Source organism: Anas platyrhynchos, chromosome 2 (assembly GCF_047663525.1).
Source record: "Anas platyrhynchos isolate ZD024472 breed Pekin duck chromosome 2, IASCAAS_PekinDuck_T2T, whole genome shotgun sequence".
Classification (NCBI taxonomy): domain Eukaryota; kingdom Metazoa; phylum Chordata; class Aves; order Anseriformes; family Anatidae; genus Anas; species Anas platyrhynchos.
This window is the reverse complement of record NC_092588.1, coordinates 83,257,583-83,283,669: the sequence shown is the minus strand read 5'-3', so window position 1 is coordinate 83,283,669 and position 26,087 is coordinate 83,257,583. Positions and strand designations below refer to the sequence as shown.

Genomic DNA, 26,087 nt, shown 5'->3' with positions numbered 1-26,087 from the left:
AGCTTCCTGCTCATAATGTAAAATCCACTTTTACTAAATAATTTATCCATTCTGGTCCGTTTTATGTTTCTTACCATGAAAATGTGCTTATGTTAAGCACTTATCTGAGAAAAAAAAGAAAAAAAAGAAAAAAAAACTTAAGAACTAGTGTAATAACATTGATATAAGATCCTGCACTGAATGACTGATAGATGATTCAGATATTCCAGAATGTTCATAGGGAAGATCTATGGAAGTGGCCATCTATGAAGTTTCTTTTCTTGATTCTTAGCATGATTTGCTAAAAAGTGCTTTATATATTTGTTTAAGTTTTGCAGCAGCATTTCTGTGGGCAAAGAATAGAATTACTTTATTAGCGATAAGTCCTACTTAAGACAAAGGTAAACTTAAGACAAGTATTTTCACTCTTTCCATCCCCTGGCAACTAACTTGAGCCAACAACTAATTCCCTTGACTTATTATGAACGTGGTTATTTTTGCTCTTTCAAGTAATCACAAACTGGTAATATGTTCCTTTCAAAAGCTCATCTCTAGTTTATGTGGTTGCATTGCAGATTGTGCACAAATCATTTGCTGTATCAATAATACTCTTCCTACTTTAAGGGACACTTCAGCTGTAGTAACTGAAAATCAGCTCCTTGCAAGCATAGATCAGTCCTAGGTTATCCAGTGGGCAACACCTGCAATATGTCATCTAGACCAGGTGGTCTTCAGCTGCAGGAATCACAACATATGCCAAGAGGTCAAAGGAAGGGTAGGCATATAGGGTATCAGTCTGTCTCATCCTCCTGCCCTCTGTTTGACCACCCTACCCTCGAAGTAAATGTCATCAAGGTGCTGATTACACCAACAGGAGCAGATGGAGGTAAAAGTAGCGGCTTAAGCCCAGTGTTCTGGGATGAGATGTGACTAGAGCTTTCTTTTACTAATTTCATGCTTTGTGTGCTGGTGAGAGTTTGGCTGAACTTTATTCTCCTCACACAACCTGAAGCATAAATTCCAGGGATGGCTATTGAATTGAACTTTTGAGAATATTTTGCCTTGTTTCTTAACTATGTCTATTTATTTATATATTTATTTCCAAAGTATGTGTGTGTATGTGAAAGTGGGGAAAGTTTTCTCTCATCCTTCTACTCAGGATTTTACTAAGTTATCCAGATCAATAACTAAGTAGCTAAATTTTACTGAACCTTTCTGATCTTGTTTGTGAGATCAGACTGCTGTCTTGAATACATATATCATATATATGTAATTTGGAGAAAAGAGTGAATTTAAGGGAAACTTGTATAATGATTTTGAAAAAAAAGTCTTGTGTTAAATATTTAAGTAACAATGAGAAACTGATTCAAATGTACACATTCAAACTATACACATTTTTATTTTAAATTTAGTTAAATAAATTACAAAGTTGGCTTTAGTATTTACCACTGAACTTCTGGGATGTTGAAGGAAATCTGATTGTTAAAAATAACATTGTTACTGTTTAAACAGGCTTAGAGCATATATATGGACAACACAAAATAATAAACTACATTTTTTTATTGAAAGTGGCTTGCTATATGTGTTTGTTCTACAACATATTTGTTGTAAAATCTCCACTCAATGAAGTTATTGAAGTGCAGTCCAAATGAGACTCCAGTTTGACTCAAAATTGATCCTGAAGTCTAAACTCGGTTTTCAGGATGTGTACCAACTAAATGCTCCTGTGAGTGATATGCTCATCATATTTAATGAGATTATTAAGCCCTATGTCAAACAGAGAACGGCTGAAATTTAGATGGAATCACAAAGGTAACTGTGATTTACAGTTCTATAACTTTTCATAAGAAATTATGATTTTAGATATTCTTTATTCTTACTGGCTGGATTTATTTGGAATCAAGGGGATGCATGATATTGAACTTTCATAACCATGTGAAAACAGGGTCTTTTCAGCTCTTGCTGAGCACTTGAGCATTTGAACTACTGTAAAGAAAAAAAATAATTGTGCTAGTAACCATTCAGTTTGTTGTTCTGGGACAAACATTATTGTGATGGTAATAAAAGTTAATTTGATATTAGTGTATGAAAATCTTTTCTATGAATTGTGAATCATGTCTGGAAGAATTTTTCTCATAATATTCCCTCAGTTACTGGAGAAATTCCAAAAGGGAAGATATATAATACTAGGTGGAAAAAATGTTTAATTCTTTCCTACTGAAAAAATGACAGACTGGCGTCCTGTTAGCTGGCATCCATTGTCTCTCCATAATTCACTCTTAATTCAAATCAACAGTCTGCGACCTGGTGGATTAGGCATCACAGTGTCAATCATGTAATTTGGGAGAGAAAAATGCAACATAAAGCATTCTGGAAAGGTTGCTAACAATGTAGTGCTCAAACTATTGAGAAGTGTTTAAAACTGTAATAAAGTTGGTTTCTGTTTATTATCAATGATATTGTAGAGAGTAGGCTTTACAAACACTATTATCACTTTGTGGGGTAACCTCCTTGAAAATTTGTGCCTCTTGGTGTTGTAGGTCATGCCTTTCAGAATCAAGCTCATATATTCAATACTGTGACAGACTTGTGAATGATAAATATTCTAGAATGCTTTTTTTTTTTTTAATTTTTAAATTTTATTTATTTTTTTTCTTCTACTGCCATTTTAAAGAAGAAGAACACAGTGCTCTTCTGGTTACTTGTCACTCACTTTCACTGTTGTCAAGCAAGTTTCAAATAAGTAAGCAAATACAGATTTTCTTAATTGCAGAGTTACAATGTTTGACACATTCAGGTGAAGCTTCTGTGTTGAGAAAACAATTTAGAAATCAGTATGCTTTGAAGCCAACCTTCTAGTATCATTATTTGATTTGGAAGGACAGAATAAAGTCAGAAAGAATTAAGGCATGAAGGACGCTATTATAAAAAAAAATGGAAATGGAATGGAAAGACTAAATCTAATACACATGCTGTGAAATCCTGCCTGCTGGAAGAAGAGCTTCAGATCAGGAGTGGTTAGTTCCAACAGTGTCATTACCAAGCTTTCGTTCTGATCTGCATGTTGGTAGGTAGCAGTCAACTTCAAAATACATCCTGCAGCTTCTATGCATAGCCTGTTCCAGCATTTCATTAGCATTCCAGTATAAAAGGTAGAACTTTTCTCCTTATGTCTAACCAAATATCCCAAGGCAGAATAGACATTGCCCTTCTCTGTGTCAACTTAGACTTATGTAAGACCACTGTAACACTTCCTCTCTGAGTTATTTTGCTCAGAAGACATTTAACATGAGCAAAGTGCCTCTGCAACCAGGGCATACATAGCTTAAATTGCAGGGATTATTTAATGGCTAAAATCATAGAACAGGTAGTTAGAGATAATGAGCTATTACCCTAGTCACTAATATTAAAGATGAGTCTTTGCTGTCCAAACAATCATCAATCTAATAGTAAGGGTCAGCTTCCACTACTACTTGGAATGGGCTCATCCCGAGTGCTGTAGAGATGCCGCTTTATAACAACCTTTTATTCTTTCTTTCTTTCTTTCTTTTCTTTCTTTTTTTTTTTTTTTTCCTTAGGATTTTAATACTTCCTAATGTCAGTTAAATGTTTCTGTTAAATCCTTGTACTGCTAACTATTGCTGTCTCAAATCAGTCTTTCTGCAGTCTTACCTTTCTTATCTTGATATCTCTGATCTTTTTCACAGCTCTTTATCACAATTTAGCAGTAACTTTGGCTCAGCCTTTTGAGGAACCTAAGCCTAACCTGTATCAAAACTGGGCCTCATCTCACATACTGCTGGACCTCTAGAATGAGAATTGCACTACTGGTTCCGGAAACCCTGTTTTAGAATAAAAAATAAATAAATTGCTCCCCCAGGAGAAATGTGTCAAATGTCTTTTAGTATGGCATATTATATTTATATTTTAGTATGGTATATTATATACCCGACTTTTAGTATGGGGTCTTAGGCATCCCTACATTGGTTCTACTCAGAATATGACACCATAAGATAACACCAGAGTTTCTGCAGGCTTGCACCCCTAAACTAAGGTTTCTCTCTGCTGCCACCCATCCATTCTCAACCTCTTAATTCCACTGGCTTCACTTAAGAGGTTAGGGAATGAGCAGTATAATTTAATGCAGCCAGAAGCATCAGTAACATATGAAGCCAGGACAGTCTGGCAGAAAGAAAACAGATGATCTCACTTGCTTTAGGTCATACTCTGATCTTCCCTCCAGGCCCTCCTCTCCCACTCATATGTTCTGCCAAGTAGAGGGGTTAATGAGGGCTATGCAATGGCAGAGGATCTTTACTGACTGTAAAAATGCATTTGGATTTTAAAACCATAAAGGAAAATATTCTACCTGTCCTAGAGAGTCACTTTTTCCTTCATAGCACAGCACGGTTCTGCATGAATTCTGCCTATTTGTCTCTCTTCGCACAGAACTAGGGAGCAGAGTAAATGAGTCACAGAAACTCATCCAGCTTGGGGAATTTAAAAAATTCTTTTTGAGATGAAGATTTCAGTACCCACAGTTTCGTGTGTATTAAAAAGCTTTACTAACAAATGAGTGTTGAAGCATGACCTGCATGTCCCTTTAGGTCATCAGAGCCAGAATGCTCTCAAACCATTTAGCTTTCAGGTTATGCATCAGTCAAATGAATATTTACACTGAAGTCATTTCAGATGAGAAGGTTAAAGGTTGACATTTGCAGTTATGCCTTCTATGTCCCAGCTTTATACTCCTACCAGTATCTTAAAGTTATTTTTTCACCATAAGCAACTGAATAAGTTTCTAAAGGCTTGGAAATACTTGTCCTTAATGTGTCTTTTCTCTTCCATTCCTCCTCCTCCTCCCCCCCCATCATTTTTGAATGTTCTTTCAAACTTATTTTGAAGGTTTTCTGTAAACAAATATGATATTATATCTTATTTTCCCCTATTTTATGGTGATGTATCTACTTTCAACTAAAAGATGCATATTCATTTCAGCTGGTTTTCATATAACTACAGAAATCCTGTTCAAAATCTTTTTTTTTTCTTTTTGTTTATTTTTTTTTGTGCAATAGTTAACAAAGCCACCTAATAAAACAAAAGGTCTTTCTTTTCTCTAATCGCCTTTATCAATTCTGTGTTCACATAAAGATCCTTCAGACTGCATGGGACCAGCGTAGTGGTAAATGACAAAAGGAATTTTATTGCTGACATTTAGTGGTGCATGTTAAACAGACTATTACAGAAGCTATAATATTCTCTGTTACATTACTGTAAATTTGTTGCCAACACTTTTAGTGAGCCTTTTTTTTCCCTCTTTTTGTTTACTTTTTATTATTATTATTTTTAGTTCAGTCAAGATAAATTATTCATTCTTTATTGAAGGACTAAAAATCATTTAAAGAATTAACAAACTGAGATAATTTTATTCTTCCCCTTCCAATCAAAAAAAAAAAAGTATCTAATTTACTTTTTAAATTAGGGGAAGTATTTTTTTTTAGTGCTGATGTATGGGTAATTCCATAATCTCGGAGTTGTGCATTATTTCACATATAATATATACATTTCAGGAAATTTATAACTGTCTTCAAATAAAACACTAACAAAGATACATTTATTCATTAGAATAAATATTAAGAACTGGTTAAAAAAAAAAAAGTAGCAGAAATATAGTAGACTATGATTTTTGGCAAGAAATAGAAAACACTTCAACATAATGAAACCTACTTAACAGGTTTTATATATATCACTTGTCACTTGAGATACAGCCAAGGCTGGAAGAGCCTTCCAGCTCTGTCCCATTTGTACTTTAAATTCAAGTTAAAGAAAGATCCAAAGCACTGTCCATAACCCTGTATCTACTCACTGAAGTGTGCATGTGTGCATTTGCTTCTGTGTGTGCATATAAAATGGTGCATAGACACTTTGACTTGACTGGCTTTTCCAGAAAGAGAAATTTTTTGAATAATGGGTAGTGTATTTACTGGGGATGTTGTGTATTCATCTGTTGTTGCTATAGATTTCTGGACTTTCTTACTTTTTTTTTTTTTTTTTTTTTTTTTTTTTTTTTTTTTCAGTTAAAATAGGAAAGCCAGGAAGCCAGTTTGCTGCTTAAGACTGTAAAAGGAGATAAGATCTACTTATTCAAGCTATGACTTAAAAATATAGGTCATACTGGTGATGGCCGTTCTGCCGGTGTTTTTCATCAGGCAGCCTTCCAAGAGAGTATTTTCAATCTGAAACTGTTTATTTTAAAATCAGGAACTCACTTGTGAGTTTAAATGTTTAAAAAAAAAAAAAAAAAAGTTTAAAATAAAGTTTTAAATGGATGACTCCTGGTATCATTTAATTTTGCTTGTTCAAACTGTGTTGGAAGTTATTTTTTTCTTCCTTTCCATTTTCTTTTCTTTCCATTTTCTTTCCATTTCCCTTGCCTTGCTTTGCCTTGCCTTGCCTTGCCTTGCCTTCCCTTCCCTTCCCTTCCCTTCCCTTTTTTTCTCCTACCTCTATCTGCTTCCTCTTCTCTTTCTTCCCTGATCCTCTTCCTTATCTCCCCCATTATAGCAGCAAAATCTTCTAAATATGGTGAGCTCTGTTCAGACATAATGAGCAGTTTCTCTATACCAGAAAATTAATATTATGAGTGATGGTATTACCTCTACTTGCTCAGTGTAGCTGTTTGTGAAGAAATTGGCTTGGGTGTTGGACAGTGCCTTCATACTCATATGCCAGCTAACAACCATTAGCAGATCAGTACAAGAAGGTTTGCCCTTTCAGTATGCATACAAACCATCATCTTCTATTACCTTTACAGAAACAAAGCGATTTCCAGACTTCCAAGAAAGTTCAAAAACCATGGTTTTATGTTTCTTAGCTACTTTCAGTCAAACCTTGTGTATCCTTTGTTGCTTTCTGTCAAATATTTTTATGCCTTAGAACTGCAATACAACTTGATTGTGACCCTCCTCCACAATGGACTATGCAAAATAAATTAGGAATTTGAGTTGGATGCTACTAATTATACTAATTCAGCCAACCTTATGTCATTCCAAAACAAAACAATATGATTTTGGTCAGAACTCCTAAAACTTCATGTCTTAAGTGCACAGAAAAATACATAAAAATAAGTAACTGATAAAACAACAAACAAACAACAACAACAAATAACACCACAAATGGCTGACTATGTTTTCTGCAGTGCAATGTGAACACTGATAAATGTGGTATACCTTTGCTGTTGATTAACACTCTTTTATGAAGATCAGTGGCCCCAAATGACTTTCTGTAGTGAAGCAAGATTAATTCTCAGCAGAGACTGTAAGGTCAGATATAGTAAACATGGTGATGATAAGGTAAGGAAAGAATAGAATTATCTTTATCATCACTGTAGTCAGCCCATCTATATGTGTTTTAAACAGATATAAAGGTATAATAACCAAATGGGTGACTAATAATTTTAACTTGGTGACATTTTCATATTCTGAGACAGTTACAGTCCCTGTTTTAGTTCACTTGGTTTTGCTTTCTGCTGCATCTGCATCTCATATTCATTAAGCCAGATTAACATTGGCTTTTAGTTTGTTCAGGGATGGGTGAGAATTTTAAGAAACTCTCTGTTTCAAAGTAGAGTTGGAAGAATTGTTTTGATCTCAGATGTGCAAACCATTGTATGGAACTCTATTTTGAAATACACTTTGCTGAGGCAGCAAAGAATTGCTCATTTGGCAATGATTTATACAATGCTCAACTGTTACAATTACTTACCATCCTACTCCTGGAAAGCACTTTATGGGAAAAGTGTAAAAAGTGTAAAATGGATGTTAGAAACTTGTCCTTTATTATTCAAAAATGTCTGTGTTTTGTCTAGAATTTTAGAGGTACACCATGAGGCAATTATCCTGTCATTTATCATTGAGGAAGGTTTTTTCCCTGTCCTATTTAGAGGTGTTACTTTGGAATTTCTTTTTCTTTTTTTCCCATAACCCCACAGGAACAAAAAATAAAATAAAATAAAATAAAATAAAAAGCAGGAGTAGGGAGCCTAATACTAGCCATTATTCTTACACAACTTAATGTGACTTTGATCCTCAGAGCCAGCACCATTTGAGAGTTACACAGCTTGTATTTAGTGGGTTTAATACTGCTTCCTGATGTACTTATAAAAGGCAACACAATTTATTATTTATTTTATGATTTTATTTTATTTTATTTTATTTTGAACCTTTTAAATCTAGATCAGGTCTGTAAGACAGGGATTGAAGTATCAATTGGTGTAAAATTGTACCACTCTAAGCTTGTGAGGAAGAAACAATATATCAGGGAAATTCAAGTTCAAGGAAACTAAATCTTCAATAGCAGGTTTGCCTCAGTAGTCACCTCTGAAGAAATCCTCAGTGGTATGATGTTTATCTATGGACTCCACAGGGACAATCTCTTAAAAAAGATAATTTGTACATCCATTCTCAGCACTGTGGCTCTCAGACCACTAGCAGTGCAATGTGACTGTGTTCAGAGGGCATTCTTGATTGTCAAGCGTGTTTTACAGAAAATGGTCACTAAGGTGATATGGGAATGCAAATTTATTTCTAAAATGCTCTGAAATATAAAAGTATTTCCTTAGAAATATATATATATAATATATATTATTTTTCCCAGAGGTGTTGCTTAATGTACAGCACACAAGAAATCAAGCACTGCTGTAGGAAATACAATAGCATTTTTTGCAAAGCTACAGAAGCAGAATTAAGTCCTCTGATTTACTAAATGCCCAAATCTTACAGCAAAATAATTCAGGCCCAAAAAACATCATTTGCACTATATTCCAGGCAAATCTTACACGAAAATGTGGCATTTGTGAAGAATTAGCAGTGACACAACATTTTACTGTTCATAAAATCTTACAGACTAAATTACCATGTCAGAAACTAGTAATTTTAATATATCAACTTTTGTGATAAATAACAAAGTACTCTTCAAAAGACTAGCAGCAAAACTATTTGAGCATTACTTATATAAACAATGGGACTAACCCAAAACCCACTCAGGTCAATTGATGCTTTTAGGTTGACTTTAGTGTATTTTTGGTCAGGCCTGTACAGTCACATATTTAAATAATTTTTGCACAGAAAATAATTTTAACACATAATAAACTTTACTGTACCTTGGGCCACTGATTTTCATATTGCAATTTTGCATTTTTGTGTATAAAACTGCTAACTTTCTTTTTGGCTTTTCATAAGTTAATTAAAATATCTTCAAAGAATTGCCTACTAGAAATAAGAGTGATATGCACCATTAGCATGGCCCCTGTGCAAGGATGACATGCAAATTTGTGCAGTGTTATGTATTTTGGGCCCCTCAATACTTTGGGGACTTTGAGGTGCTTGAGTGAGTCCAGAGAAGGGCAACATAGCTGGAGAGGGTTCTGGAGAAAAAGTCTTATGAGGAGCAGCTGAAGGATCTGGAGTTGTTCAACCTGGAGAAAAGAAGGCTCAGGGGCGACCTTATCACACTCTACAGGTACCTTAAAGGAGGCTGTAGTGAGATGGGAATAGGTCTATTCTCTCATGTGCCCGGTGATAACATGAGGGGGAATGGGCTAAAGTTGCGCCAGGGGAGGTTTAGGTTGGATATTAGGAAGAACTCCTTTACTGAAAGAGATTGTTAGTCATTGGAATGGGCTGGCCAGGAAAGTGGTTGATTCACCATCCCTGGAGGTTTTTAAAAGACTTTTAGATGAAGAGCTTAATGATATGGTTTAGTGGAGGACTTGTTAGTGTTAGGTGAGAGGTTGCACTAAGTGATCTTGGAGGTCTCTTCCAACCTAGATGATTCTGTGATCCTGTGACAGTAATAGATGGTTTTGGTACACTTGCCTATCTTGTATTGTGAGATCAATACAGACCACAAGCCTGTGTGTAGATCGTAAGTGCAGTTTCCTTGCCAGAAAATGCAATAAATAAAACCTCAGTGCCAGGTCTCTTCTCCTTGCCTTTCCGCCTGTGAGTGACCTTGCATCATGCCCTCTCTTTCTACTCTGTACCCTGCATGTGTTGGTTGTGCTTCAGATTTGCCCTGATTTTAGCCAGACTTTTTTTTTTTTCCAGTTCCTGAGCTCTTTGTGTGTTGGCTTTATTTTGAATACATATTTAGTACAGTAGAAGACCTCTTCTAACAAGGTTCTTCCACACCCTTGGTGCATAATGAAAAATACAAGTGTAAGAAATGAGGAGCTGTTGGTTATGAGGGATGCAGTTTCCATCTGGGACCAAACAACTTTCTTGGATGGTGTACAATTCCAAAGTTCCAGAGTTAACTCTACCTTCTTTTGACCACAGAATAACACACTTTTTTACATCATGACTAAGGTACTCTGGTATGTGGCTGTATAATGTCAATCTGACAAATTAATAATAATTAAAAAAAAAAAATGTCATTTATCTTGAAACTGATCAGATAAATATAGATGACATTTGTACCTATACCTAACATGCAGGTAATGTAGAAAATATGTGTGGAAGTTAGAAGATATATGAGTTGGTTCCTCAAAGAAACTTTAATCAGGCATATCTAACCCAGCAGAGGACAACATAATAGAAATCTCAGCCAAAAATCAGCTTGCCTAAAGAAAACTGTTGATAACTTTGTTGTTTTGAATTGATAACTCTGTTAGAGTGTGGCATGGATTTCTTAGATAAAGGTCACATAGTTTCTTGACTTGAAAGCATTTGTCTAAATGCATTGCAGTCATTGTTGGCTTTGTTCAAAATGAAAAGGACTTCATGATTTCTGTTTAAGACAGTATGCCGTACAGCTCAATAGAGGTTGTTAATACTTTTAAGAAACAATACTGCTGTCAGTAAAAATTAGATTAACAGGGATAGATAATTGATGGGTAATATAATTCAAAGACTCAACCTCTGTCAATAAGAAAGAAAAGTAAACATGAATCTATTTATTTTTAAAGAGTGAATTTTTTTTTTTTAGACAAGAATAATATTTTTCAGACAAAACAGACAAAAAACAATATAATACTAAGAATACATATGAACTGTAGTTTTCAAGCTTATAGTTGAGCACATATATGAGAGGTATGGTGGGAAAAAAATAGAAACTTTTGCATAGATTATAATGTATTTTGGAGATTTGTGAAATGATGTTGAAATTCTAGGTAATGGTCATAAAACAAACTGGGGTCCTATTTGACCTCAGTACTGAGGTCAAACTTAGGTTACTGGTCCTCAGTAACCTAAGTTTAAGAATTTAAGAATGCTGAACATCACACACATCAAGTATTTTAGCTAATAGATAGGAAAGAAAGGGAAAAGTTCCTCGTCTTTATCTAATTTTACAATTAATTGCGCTTGGGTTATCAAATATATAGGGCTTTAGAAGGAGATTATATTAATTATTATTTTATTTTATAGTAAAATGTTTTATACTCTACTTTATTCCTGAGGTAAAAATGTTAGTACTGGTCTGCTTTAGAGTTTTTCCTAATAGAAATCACCAAACATTTCAAAATCAGCTGATGAACCTGAATAAACAAACTCCTGAATTTATAAACACAATTTCTGGAAAAGAAGTTCTCAGTAGTCCCAACATTAATCACAGGTATAGGAAAAACAAAACAAAACAAAAAAATGAATAATACTGTTGGAGAAAAAAACATTTCTTCTCCATACTTTGATCTTCGCAATGAATTGATAACTCTGTGACATTCTTTTCTATCTACTCAAAAGCTCAGAAACTTATCTCCTCTCCTCAGGCAATCTGAGCCCATAGTTCCTGCTTTCCAGGGGAAGTGTCCTAAACCCATATGACAAGGTATTAACGATAAGATATTCATTCAAATTCTGGCTCTTTTGCGTGAATTGATAATGCACCACCATATTTGTTATAGTTTGAAATAGTTTGAAATATTAGTAATAGTAATAGTTTGAAATATTTTCAAACTATTGGCTTAATTCTAAGGATATGATCTCTCCTCTCAACTGATTGAAAGTACTTTAGGTAATATAATTTAGGTCTATGTGAAGAGACTGAAGGAGAATCTGTTTCGAATACCCAAAGTCTGATAAGATATGCTTGTGCAAATATTACCTACTGACCTGGCAAGAAAGTAGATTTGAAATATTGTTAATAAATCATTTCATCGTTTCAACTAGAAAACAAACAACAACAAACTAGAAAAATGAAATTAAATTTGATTTTAATTAATATTATTTTCACTATTTGTGATGCAGAAGCTAGACCATATATATACATAATGTACATAATTTTGAAAAAGAGTAGCTCATCTCTAGCTCTGTTCTTATAGCTCTGCTTGTATATCTTTCTGTCTCCATTCTAGTCTCTCTCTTCTGCTGCCAGAAGCTTTCTCTTGTTAATGTATATAGTTGTTAAATGCATGTTAGCTTTCATTCTTTCTCAAGGGTGAATTATAATGCTTGCCAGAGGAATCAGATGTCTAAGAATAGGCATTGACTCCTTCAGTCTTCCTGAGAACTAGCTAAAAAAATTCTCACTGAGCTCAGAATCTGGTGCACAATACTTTTATTCGTGACACATATTCTTTCTTAACAATTTTTTTTTTTTTTTTTTTACTCTCTGAGTGGAAGCATTAATGTATGTAATGTAGAGAAACATATGGAGATGATACTAGATGATACTAATAAAATAGGATTGGATAGATACCTTTTTCACTGTAACACCTCTGCACTGTAAAAAAAAAACAAACAATTCTTGAATTTCATTATAACAAACATTTAAATCATTGTAGGAAACAGATAACCTATTCTATTACATGTTGTTGTGAAATAAATACTAAGAATTCTACAGGTGAAGTAGCATTCTAATAGGAAGTGGAAACTCTCAGTCATTTCAGGTGATGACCACCAATACATAAACCTTAGGAGGTAGTCAGAAATAAGACATATTATCCTTCATCATTTAGAGGGAGGAAAAAGAAAAAAAAAGCTTTTCAGCACTATGGTTTTGATTATGGCTAGAAAACATTAAATAAAATAAAGACTTGTCATCTATCAGCATGCACAGAATTCAATATGCCAAACACAAGATAAACTGAGTTTGACATTAGAAAAAATTGAGTGTGACAGCTGCAACAGTTACTTCTTGTACAAGGATGTGTGTGCTGGCAGAGACTTTACATCAGGTTCTGGTTGGGAGCTGGCATTTTCAAAGGTCATGAAGCTCCTTAGCACCATTCAATTACTGCACAAAGGGTACCACTGACAGTTTTAACACTGTGGTTAAATTAGATGAGCACTAGCTGAGACAATCAAGCTTTTGACAAGAATGGTTGGATAAAATCCAGATATAACCAAAAATTTCAAATATAATATCTATGTTACCCCGTCACCTCTCCCCCATCATTATTTTTGAAAAACAAGGAAAATGCCAGAGAACCACTTTGTAGCCTATGAAGTCATCATGATTTGTGTGCCCACTCTGAGATTATCAATTTTTATCATCACGTTGCACAAATATAGGTATTGAATGAAGTAAAAGGCTTTCTTCTTATTATTATTTTATCTGCTTTGGATTTTCTTAAGGAATGTGGAGTTTGGTGATATGCAAGAAATAGCATTATATAGGAAAACCAACAATGGGTCAGGAATTCTTGAAGGCCCTTCCAAGTGGTAGGAGGTTCGGGCTGGTTGCTTAAAAGTCACATTATTGAAAGTACATAAAGAAATAAGAATTTTGTTAATAAGGAGTTTCAGACAGTTTCTTTGTTTCCAAAGGATGTTTTTCTAAAAAAAAAAAAAAAAAAAAAAAAAAAGAGAGAGAAAGAAAGAAAGCTATATGTAGGGACAAAAAAAAAAAATAATAAAAAAAAAAATCCGGTATTACCAGGTTTCAAAGATTTTGTGTGTGTGTGTGTGTGTGTGTGTGTGTCTGTGTGCATATTACCATAAACCATGCCACTAGCTCAGCTCAATATGCATAGCTTTTAGTACATCTACTCTCAGCACATCCCCCAAGAGTCAGTTAGCCACGAAGGTATTGATAATACTTTAGAAAGTAAATATAACCTTGAAATCTCTAAAGAGACTTGGCTGGTCTAAGCAATATAAAACTTGAAAAGGTACATAGTATTAAATGTTCCCATCTGCTACAAATAAGTATGAACCAGGTCTCAGTTGAAATAAACTGACAGATGCTTTGGGTTTTGGTGATATGTTTTTTCTCCATCATTTGAATATATATTTTATTTATTTATTTATTTTAAAAGCATATTCAGTGTTAAAAAAAAAAAAAAATGCTTGAAATTTACTCCTTCAGCCTTGGTCCCAGGATACAAAGAATTATTGCAATGTGTCCTAGCTACAAGGAATTGCCACATATTGTGCTTGAGAAACAAAAGGTATTAGAGTGCCTCATAGTTGGAGTGCCTCCTCCACTGGGGTAATATCTTTTTAGGAATGCATTTTTTTTCTTAAAATCTCCAGAGAAAATTTTTTAAGTACTACTTAACTTATTACCACCATTAACAGCAATTTTTCTCCCTGAGTTCAAGTAATTTGAAGAAAAGAACCACAAAACAGTCAAATAAATGAATAAATAAATCCTTGCCATCATATTTTTATTTTTATTTTATTTTATTGTCTCCCCAGTCAGCAGTCAGTAAAGGGGAAAAAAATCCAGAAATGACTGACATCAAACATAACTCAGTGTTCAATCAGTGGTATACCATACATATTGTGTTAACATAGATTGTAATTACTTTCTCACCAAATGCTATGCCAGATCTTTTCACTGCATAAATGTATGCGTATGATATGCCATCATTCTATCAATGACAATTTAACAGTCATCTCTTTTAGAGAGATGAAAAGTGAAGGTATTTAACTCATTTCTTTGAATTTGCGCATTCAGTATTGAACAGTTATGTTTGATAGAGAACATGATTTTTTTTTATTAAAAAATTGTACAGAATTAACATCTAAATTGGCAGTGAGTAGAAAAGATAGAACAAGAATAAAAAAGTAGCTCTGAGCCCTGAGCACCACAAATAGTACTGGAACATTCAATTTCTTTCACTAGGAACACAGAAGGAAGAAGAGCAAGGCAGACATGATGGTGTGTTTTTTTTTTTTTTAATTTCTCTACCCATCTTTTTATTGAAAAAAAAGAAAAATAAAACAAAAATAAAAAATCAAATAATAATAATAATAATATTTAATATATAATATTATGCACTTATTATAATATCATTATAATATTATATATTTAATATATAATATTAAATAATATTATTATTAATAATAACAATAATTTGTCTCAACTCAGTACTCAATTTTTGGTGCAGACTGTTGCATACCCGTTTTGTCTGAAATCCCTTCTCAGCTGAGTATGCTATTTCATTGTATGTTCTTACTGTGAAATAATGGTCAGAAACGTGTAAATAAAATAAGATTCTAATGCTTGTTTGTTTGAGCTTAGAGCTGACACAGCATCAGTGTGTACTACTGCACATGAAATATGTTGTGTTCACAGTCACGTAGATTGAACTGTGTAAGAAATGTGACTGCAGCATGCAAAAGCAGTAAAGGAGTGAAAATGAGCAGAAGAAATAAAGACAGAATGCTGAGCATAACATGGCAAACATATTGTTTGATGTGCTGTTAGCTGGTAAAGAACACAACTAGCCATTGTGGAGACAAAGAGCAGTAGCAATCTACATGTAAAACTATCTCTCTTTGACAGTTTCTGAACCACACTCAGTTCTGATCCGTCTAACTAGGACTACAGGACGGATATAGTTTTCTGTGAGAGTGAGCTCATAGGTGAAGAATTCTGGGCAGGAAGAGGATGTTTCTACCTTAAAGAAAGTATATATGCATGTATGTGTGTGTATATATATTTTTTTTACTAGCCTTATACAGAAAATAGGTTTTATTTAAGATGAGGAGAGCACGTTTTATTTCAACAAATTTCAGTAGAAGGAAAGGCAAGGGAAACGAAGACTTTATTAGGACTTCATCAGCTTTAGATCAGTTACTGGATTTCACCTACTAGTTTAGTAGCTTGGAAACTCACTCGGGTTGTGGAAGACATCTTCCATGTCCACCCTCTTGACTTAAATTAGAATGCTTTTGAGTAGTATGGAGTTGGGATACTTTCCATATATTTTGTTGATTTTTTCTATTAGGAATACTTCGCTACCTCTTCAAAGCAGGACATGTTCAGATGTCCAGTTAGGTAAATTGATTATTGGTTAGGCTATAGAGTTTGATCTTTGGCAAAAATATTCATGTATTCCATGAAAAGTGGAATTGCATCTAATAAAAAGGAGTGGTAGTGTCCCATACACCAAAACTAAATCTATAATTATGATACTACTTTGGGAAGGGACAATTTGGATTCAGATCTTAGACATCTCTGATAATTTGAACTAGAATCATAAAATCATTTAGGTTGGAAAAGACCTCTAAGATCATCTAGTCCAACCTTTATCGTAGGACTGCCAAGTCCACCACATGTCACTAAGCAATATATAGCTGCTTAATATTCACTATTGCTTATTTTGGAAGGTAGTATATTTCTTTGAAAGAATTTGCATTTCTCTTTCCTACAGCGTAATCTGTTCCTAAGACTAGTTCTGCTTGTTCATTATGTTCTTCCTTTTCATATAGAATTAAAAAAAAAAAATCAAGTAGGAAACCTTGGGAAATCCTAGAAAGAAAAATATATATTCTCCAATTAGGCATTGCAAAAGTTGGTCTTAGCTTATTCAGGTCTTTGAGGCTCCCTAGTTCCAGACAATGAAATGCTTGAAGAACTTCCTCATTTTCTTCACTTCCCTGGCATTAATTGCCCTGAATGGTAAGGATACTGGCAAAAACACCCCTTCTCCTTCTTGTGGGCTCTTTCTGTAAGCCCACAGCATTTTTGAGGATTTGACTCATAAACGTTTATGCAATATAAGGATTGCTAAATATGTAAATTTTTAACCAGTGCTTGTTGCATTGAAAATAGGCCGCAAGAAATGGAGGAAGAAAATCTCATCAACAGCGAGCCAGCAAAAGAGCAACAGATAAACAGATATTAGTCAAAGAAGAAAACACACTCCAGCTATGAACAACAGTACAAGCATAAATGGGAAAAAAGTCTATGCAATTATGAATGAATATCTTAAAGAGCTAGAAAGCAGAAAGACTGTTTAAATGCAAAACAATAAAATAAAATAAAATGTTACTTAGTACTCATTGAATAAAGCTGAAAAAAAATCCCAGAGAAATATAAAACTTACAACACACAACTATTAGTTTTTTTCTTTAAATCATGAAATAAACTTGTGATTCAGCTAAAAAGTTGGCCCACAGTACTAAACCATCTATGTCGTGAATGGTTTAATGTTACACTGAGATCGAAGACACCTTTATCTTTTTAACTCTGTCTTGTCTTGATGTTCAGCTATTAACTCAGTCTTTATTAAGTTTTATAATTTTTTGTTTTGTTTTGTTTTTTACTTATTTTTATTTTTTTTGTCTAAGGAAGCTTTTAAGATTTCTAAACTTATGGTAATTCATACAATAATCATTTATATGCAAATGATTACTATGTGTAAAAACATAGGAAGAATTATGAAGCCTGAGTAATTTTTCTTTCTGTACTTCATATCAGTAAAAGCCAATGGAAAAAATTTAAACTGTAGAACCAAGAAGTGTAACATTCAGGATTAATGTTCAGCTATATCTAGAGCAAAAATATGACTTTGAACATCTGTCTTTCTTTTGATGCAGTCTGGTATGAGAGGGACAACAATTTGCCCAGCCTACCTCACTTTTTAAGTCAAAGTGAGGAAGATTAGTCTTTGCTGAAGGAGAAGAAGGCATTCTTGATCCTTGATATTATTTCATTGTATTACTGCTTTATTTGATTGTATTATTCAATAAAATAGGCATTCAATATTCCTGTCAGGCATCTTCTGACACACTCTACTGACTACAAAATTTACTCTCAAAAGGGTCCCTTAGCTGTTTACTTGGGGGAGGAGGGGGAAAGGGGAGGAGGAAGAGAGAGAGGGTATTGTCTTGTGACACCAAATGACACCAAAACAGGAATGAAAAGGAAGATCAAAACCAGGAAAAAGCTTTCAGGTATTATTAACATTTATTTTGACTAGAGTATATAAATATACTCTATATAATGGAGAGTTTTCTTCTGAGATTTTGATTGCATAAACTTCCATGATTATTTTTCTTCATCCACATACTTTTTATGCTTTAGTCTACCTCTTTTTCCTCCACTCAAGTTTGTTGTCTGTATTGTAGATTAACTTTGGTTTTAAGTCCTTTATGAACCCTTACAGCAGACCAGGTAAAAAATCATTAGTTGAGTAATAAATAAGCTAGTATAGTAATCTCTGTAAATCTTTAGTATTTGAAGACAATCTTGGGTGTTCATAAACAAGGCTACATATATATTTAAATTCCTATGATTTCCTCTAAGATTTATCAGGGTGAATGATAAATGTTTGAGCTACTTTCAGTAGACGTAGTGAAAGAATCACAGAATCACAGAATTTCTAGGTTGGAAGAGACCTCAAGATCATCGAGTCCAACCTCTAACCTAACACTAACAGTCCCCACTAAACCATATCCCTAAGCTCTACATCTAAACGTCTTTTGAAGACTTCCAGGGATGGTGACTCCACCACCTCCCTGGGCAGCCCGTTCCAGTGCCTCACAACCCTTTCAGTAAAGAAATTCTTCCTAACATCTAACCTAAAACTCCCCTGGCGTAACTTTAGCCCATTCCCCCTCGTCCTGTCACCAGGCACATGGGAGAATAGACCAACCCCCACCTCTCTACAGCCTCCTTTAATGTACTTATACAGAGCAATAAGGTCACCCCTGAGCCTCCTCTTCTCTAGGCTGAACAAGCCCAGCTCCTTCAGCCGCTCCTCATAGGACTTGCTCTCCAGGCCCCTCACCAGCTTCGTCGCCCTTCTTTGGACCCGCTCAAGCACCTCGATGTCCTTCTTGTAGCGAGGGGCCCAAAACTGAACACAGTACTCAAGGTGCGGCCTCACCAGAGCCGAGTACAGGGGGACGATCACCTCCCTAGCCCTGCTGGTCACACTGTTTCTGATACAAGCCAGGATGCCGTTGGCCTTCTTGGCCACCTGAGCACACTGCTGGCTCATATTCAGCCGACTGTCCACCATCACTCCCAGGTCCTTCTCTGCCTGGCAGCTCTCCAACCATTCCTCTCCCAGCCTGTAGCTCTGCTTGGGGTTATTGCGCCCCAGGTGCAGGACCCGGCACTTGGCCTTGTTGAACTTCATACAGTTGACCTCAGCCCATCGGTGCAGCCTATCCAGATCCTCCTGCAGAGCCTTCCTACCCTCGAGCAGATCGACACACGCACCTAGCTTGGTGTCATCTGCAAACTTACTGAGGGTGCACTCAATGCCATCATCCAGATCATTGATGAAGATGTTAAAGAGGACCGGCCCCAGCACCGAGCCCTGGGGGACGCCACTAGTGACTGGCCTCCAACTGGACTTGGCTCCATTCACCACAACTCTTTGGGCCCGGTTATCCAGCCAGTTTCTAACCCAACGAAGCGTGCGCCAGTCCAAGCCAAGAGCAGCCAGTTTCTTGAGGAGAATGCTGTGGGAGACGGTGTCAAAAGCCTTGCTGAAGTCAAGGTAGACCACATCCACGGCCTTTCCCTCATCCACCCAGCGCGTCACTTTGTCGTAGAAGGAGATCAGGTTCGTCAAGCAGGACCTGCCTTCCATAAACCCATGCTGGCTGGGCCTGATCGCCTGCTTGCCCTTCAAGTGCCGCATGATGACTCCCAAGAGGATCTGCTCCATGAGCTTCCCTGGTACTGAGGTCAAACTGACAGGCCTGTAGTTTCCCGGGTCTGCCCTCCGGCCCTTCTTGTAGATGGGCGTCACATTTGCTAGTCGCCAGTCAGCTGGGACCTCCCCCGATAGCCAGGACTGCTGATAAATGATGGATAGGGGCTTGGCCAGCTCCTCTGCCAGTTCTCTCAGTACCCTTGGGTGGATCCCATCCGGCCCCATCGATTTGTGCACATCCAAGTGCCGTAGCAGGTCACCAACCAGTTCTTCGTGGATGGTGAGGGCCACATCCTGCTCCCCGTCCCCTTCCACCAGTTCTGGGTACTGGGTATCCAGAGAGCAACCGGTTTTGCCGCTAAAGACTGAGGCAAAGAAGGCATTAAGCACCTCTGCCTTTTCCTCATCTCTTGTAACTAAGTTTCCCCCCGCATCCAGTAAAGGATGGAGATTCTCCCTAGTCCTCCTTTTTGTGTTGATGTATTTATAAAAGCGTTTTTTGTTATCTTTAACAGCAGTAGCCAGATTGAGCTCCAGATGAGCTTTGGCCTTCCTAATCTTGTCCCTGCACAGCCTCGCTACATCCTTATAGTCCTCCTTAGTGGCCTGCCCAATTTTCCAAAGATTATAAACCCTCTTTTTCCTCCTAAGCTCAAGCCACAATTCTCTGTTGAGCCAGGCTGGTCTTCTTCCCCGCTGGCTCATCTTTGGGCGCATGGGAATAGACCGCTCCTGCGCCATTAGGATTTGCCTCTTAAAGAGCGCCCAGCCTTTCTGGACCCCTCTGCCCTTCAGAACCGCCTCCCATGGGACTCCACCAACTAGTGTCCTGAGCAGCCCAAAGTCAGCCCTCCGAAAGTCCAATACAGTGGTTTTACTGGTTCCCTTCCTGGCCCCGCCAAGAATAGTGAACTCCACCATTTCGTGGTCACTCTGCCCAAGACTGTTCCCGACAATCACATCCTCCACCAGTCCTTCTCTGTTTGTGAAGAGAAGGTCTAGCAGGGCACCACCCCTGGTAGGTTCACTAATCAGCTGCGTCAGGAAGCTATCTTCCACTTTCTCCAGAAACCTCCTAGACTGCTTCCTCTGGGCTGTGTTGTGCTTCCAGGATATGTCAGGGAAGTTGAAGTCCCCCACGAGTACAAGCGCCGACGAATTCGCAACTTCTGTCAGCTGCCTGTAGAACTCCTCATCCGTCTCCTCATCCTGGTTCGGCGGTCTATAGCAGACCCCGACCAGGACACTAGCCTTGTTGTCCCTGCCGATCCTAACCCAAAGGGACTCGATCTTGTCATTCCTAGCCTCGAGTTCTACAACATCGAAAGACTCTCTAATATAGAGAGCCACACCGCCACCCCTTCTGTGCTGCCTGTCCCTTCTGAAGAGCCTATAGCCAGGCATCGCAGCACTCCAGTCATGAGACTGGTCCCACCACGTCTCTGTGATGGCAACCAAGTCGTAGCCTGCCCGTTGCACGATGGCTTCCAGCTCCTCCTGTTTGTTACCCATGCTGCGTGCATTGGTGTAGATGCACTTCAGCTGGGCCTTTACCTTATCCTCCGGCCTTGCCATTGCTCCCCCTGGCACAGCCCCAACAGTCCTTGCTTCAGCCCCATCACCCATCTTACCTAGTTTAAAGCCCTATCAATGAGCCCCGCCAGCTCCTGGCCCAGGATCCTTTTTCCCCTAAAGGATAGGGACCCGTCTACGGCCATCAGACCAGGTGCTGAGTAAACTGCCCCATGGTCGAAAAACCCAAGATTTCTGCGTAGACACCAGCCCCGGAGCCACGTGTTTAACTGGTGGGCTTTCCTTGTCCTCTCCGTACCCCTCCCTGTCAACGTAGGGATGGACGAAAATACTACCTGCACTCCCGCTCCGTCCACTAACCGTCCCAGCCCCCTAAAGTCTCTTTTGATAGCCTTCAGGCTTCTGTCATCAATGTCATCACTACCTGCCTGGACTATCACAAGAGGATAATAGTCTGAGGGGCGTACCAGGTTGGGGAGCTTCCTGGCAACGTCCCTGACCCTGGCCCCAGGGAGGCAGCAGACTTCCCTATGGGTAGGGTCAGGCCGACAAATAGGGCCCTCTGTTCCCCTAAGAACAGAGTCTCCCACGACAATCACCCTTCTTTCTTTCTTGGTGGAGGCAGTCCTGATGCGTGGAGTTGACCTCCTCGCCCTAGGCATCCTCCTGGGAACACTTTCTACCTCTTCCTCAGTTGCTGTTGATCTCTCATTCTCCAGGGCCTCAAACCTGTTTTGTAAGGGCACCTGGGAAGGTGGGGCCGGAAGGGGAGGGCATCGCCTGCCATGTTGCGCAGGGACCTGTTTCCATTCCTCCTCAACTCCCGGATCCCCTCCCTCTGTCCGACGGCGACAGGGCAGGGGGTCCACCCCCGTTTGGGGTGTCTCACCCCGGTACCTCTCCTTGAGGCCCTGCAGGGAGTTGCTCCAGAAGTCTATCTCCCGCTCACACTCCCTGATGGCCCTCAGCCTCTCCACCTCCTCCTTGAGCTCCGCCACCATGCGGATCAGGTCATCCACTTGCTCACATCTCACGCAGGCAGCGTCTCTGCCTCCCGCCGACGGCAGCAGCAGGCTCTGACACTCCCTGCATCCCGTGACCTGAACCGCTGCATTCTTTAACGGGCAGTCGGTCTGGGTGTGTACCGACCTCCTGCAGAGCGCTCCGTGCCTTGTGGAGACCATTATCGCCTAGCTAGAGACCGTCGTTAAGAGGCGTTCGTGTGGGCGGGGGTTGCTCTCCGCCCTTCCTGCTCGCCCTGCCTGCGCTAACTGCCGCGCCACTCCCTGTTTGCCCGCCCTGGTCGCCGCGCTCCTGGTCGCTCGCGCTCCCTAGGGGCTGCTTTTGAAAGGCCGGGCAGGGGGCGCTGCTGGCTCCGCCTTCGCCTCGTCAGCCTCCCTCACGAGGGCTGCCGGCTCCTGGCGGCTCCCTGAAGTCGGCTCGATGCCGGAAAGTTAGCCCTGCCTGGCCCGATCCCCCGCTCCGCTGCAGAACGCGTCTGCCCCGGAGCCGATCGCCTCGGCAAATGGCGAAGAAAGAAAGAAAACAGCCTAGATTCATGTTACCTTCAGTAAGAGAGTAAGCATTCTTGTTATATCTAGATTATTTTTTCTTCATTAATTTAATGTTGGTGAAAAGCTCTTGATTAACAATTCCAAAAACTGAAGTTCTGGTTGCTCCAACGGAGTTATTTGAATAATTAAAATGATGTCATTAATACCATTGCAACATTAGCCATGTGTTGTGGTTTAACCCGGCCGGCAGCTACACACCACGCAGCCGTTCGCTCACCCTCCCCCCTCCCTCTCTGGGATGGGGGAGAGAAACGGAAAGTGAAGCCTGTGAGTTGAGATAAAGACAGTTTAATAAGACAGGAAAATAATAATAATAATAATAATAATACAATGATGATAATAGTCTTACTAATAATAATGTGTACAAACAAGTGATGCACAGTGCAATTGCTCACCACCTGCTGACCGATGCCCAGCCTAACCCCGAGCAGTCCGGCCCCCCTCCCCCGGCTAGCCACCCCTATATATTGTTTAGCATGACGTCAGATGGTATGGAATACCCCTTTGGCTAGTTTGGGTCACCTGTCCTGGGTCTGTCCCCTCTCAGCTCTTGCTGCACCCCTAGCCTGCCTGTTGGCAGGACAGAGCAAAAAGCTGAGATGTCCTTGGCTTAGTATAAGCACTGCTCTGCAACAACTAAAACATCGGGGGGTTATCAGCACTCTTCTCATCCTAAGCCAAAACATAGCATTCTACCAGCTACTAGGAAGAAAATTAACTCTGTTCTAACTGAAACCAGGGCACCATGTAAACTTAGCATTTAAAGTGTTCAGTTGCTTTAGGTGTTGTATAATAAGAAACAAACAGTAAATTCATATGATCAGGATATATCCCTTCTACTTGCAGATGAAGAACTCTTGAACAGACAGAATGAACCTGCTTCCTTGATTTCAAATCCAGGGACTGAACCTGTATCTTTATTTCAATTTCAGTAAGTATTGATTGGATCTACAAAATCTTCCAGGTATCCTGAGGAATTATTATTTAGGCAGCTGAGCCCATATTGTTCTTATACTTCCATGGCTAGTTTAACTTGTGGAGGTGTTGCTTACTACATTGATGCATAGCACAGGTCCTGCAACCTTCAGATAATCTTCATAGAATCAGTGGTAAGAATCAATCATAACTGTAAATGTTCAACAGTCAAAAAAATAAATAAATAAAATCCGAAGACTCAAAGACTGAGTAATCAAGATTTTAAGATTTTTCAAGAGAATGTTCAGAGCTTCTAGAAGGACAGATCAAATCACATCAATCACATCAATGCACTCTTATCAGATTCATGACTGCATGGCAATGAAACTAATGATTTTGTGGTTAAGGTACAGGTGATGTTTTCAAAGACGAAGTAAGGAAGCTAGATATGTGCTCTCCCTGACTTACCTGCTTTAGAATGGAGTACGTAAGTCTTACAGACCTTTTGAGAAGACATAGCCCTCAACTTATTTTTTTCAGCATCACACTTTTTGTCTTTTTATAGTAATATTTTGTTACATAATCTCAAAATACAAATTATTATTATTTTTTATTTATTTTTTTAAGAATTGGGGCAAAGAAAATGTTTCTCAATGGTGTGTGAAAAAAGAGGGTAAATCTTGCTACTAATGTGGCATAAATTAAAACTTTAGACTTTCAGTTTGTTCAAAAAATGAATTGGATTAATACACTAAGAAAAATAGAACAGGTTGTCAAAAGGAGCAATGCAGTCCAATTTTGTATTAAGCAAAAGTAATCAGAAGTTTAAGCAAAAATAAACATGGCCATGAGTTGTTTCTACTCAGCGTGCTTACACCTTAAACATCCAATGAAACTGTTTTCATGTGATAAGTGTTTTAGAGCAAAAACACAGCAGGTGCTTTCCATTGAAGTCTGAAGCTGACTTTTAAACTTCCTCCCAGAGGAATAACAGATCGTGGCTTTGCTCTCTGTAGGTTCACAGGATATAAGAAACAAAGCACAAGAAATTTATCTCATTTTCAGGCCTCCTGAATGAGGGCTTACCTTGGATGCACTAAATTTTCATGTACTGTTTGTGCAAGTTTTTTGGGGGCGTAAATGTTGCCTAAGAGCTTGCAGCTGTGGCTTTTGTTGCTGATGTAAAGGGTGAAACAATAACCTGTAGATAAAGGGCTCTTCTTCTTCTATCCATGGGTCAGGATAGGTCCTCAGTAAAATGCTTTCTTTCCTCACCTGTCTTTCAGACTTCTTTATTCTGTTAGTTTGTGCCTTTCTAGAACAAAGTGTATCAAATTCAAAATGGAGATATCTTTATGGACCATGTTATGCTGAATGTTACCTAAGATGAGTTATGCTAGACAAAAAGATATATCAGGTTCACAGTCATTTCAACTGTAGTTATTACTGATACCATTCTCAAAATTAAAAAGCATTCAATGTTTAAGACTTAAAACTTTAGCATGTGGAAGCATTCATATAAAACAGATTAGAAAATACTAAAGTTTTTATTCAAACTTTTTCTCTCAGAAAAAAATTGGATTTTCTAATTTATTTTTTTTTTGGTAGGAAGCATTTGTTTTGTTCAAGAGCACTATATTCATTCTTTCTCTCATTGATTTACAGAAGAGATAAACAGAGTGATACATTTTTTCTGAGTTTGTGTCTTAACATAGAGGGATTACTTGTGCAAGTTTTAAAAGTTGCAAGTCTCCAAATTAAATGTAAAAATCTAAATTTTATGTAGTAGTCTGTGAAGAGACAGTTTAATGTTCATAGTGTAATGGACAGAACACTAAAATTATCCTAGGTTACATAGGAAGATTAATTACTTGCAGCTTTTTAGTGCTGTTCTTGTTCTTGAAAACTAAGGGTTGCAACAGCCATGTTGTGGGTCTCCTGATGGAAGATCTGTTGCTGATTGTATGTGGTATTGCAATCTAAATTAAAATAAAAGTCTAGGATTATGAGCTCTGATAAACAAAAGGCAGACTCCCTTAACTGATACAATCTTTTTTTTTTCTTTTCCCCTCACTGTCTATTAGCAAGGTTTTAGGGTCCTATGATACAGCGCAGTTCATGTGGTTTTTGTTGGTGTTGATGATTTCTGTCTGCATATATAACTGACTGCTTTTGGTCTGGTCTCAATGTCTCTTAAAAACTGCAAGCTTCCCAGTCTTCACTGTATGTTCTGTTTATATAAT

General features: G+C 37.9%; 1 long non-coding RNA gene across 1 annotated transcript in view; it reads left to right on the top strand.

The window, feature by feature from the left end:
• Positions 1–773: 773 nt before the first annotated feature.
• Positions 774–26,087, top strand: part of LOC106014608 (uncharacterized) — a 41,743-nt gene continuing 16,429 nt past the window's right edge. Inside the window, exons 1-2 of the long non-coding RNA XR_001186036.4 lie at positions 774–865; positions 23,776–23,860. This is a non-coding gene — a long non-coding RNA (uncharacterized lncRNA). The remainder of the gene's footprint in view (positions 866–23,775; positions 23,861–26,087) is intronic.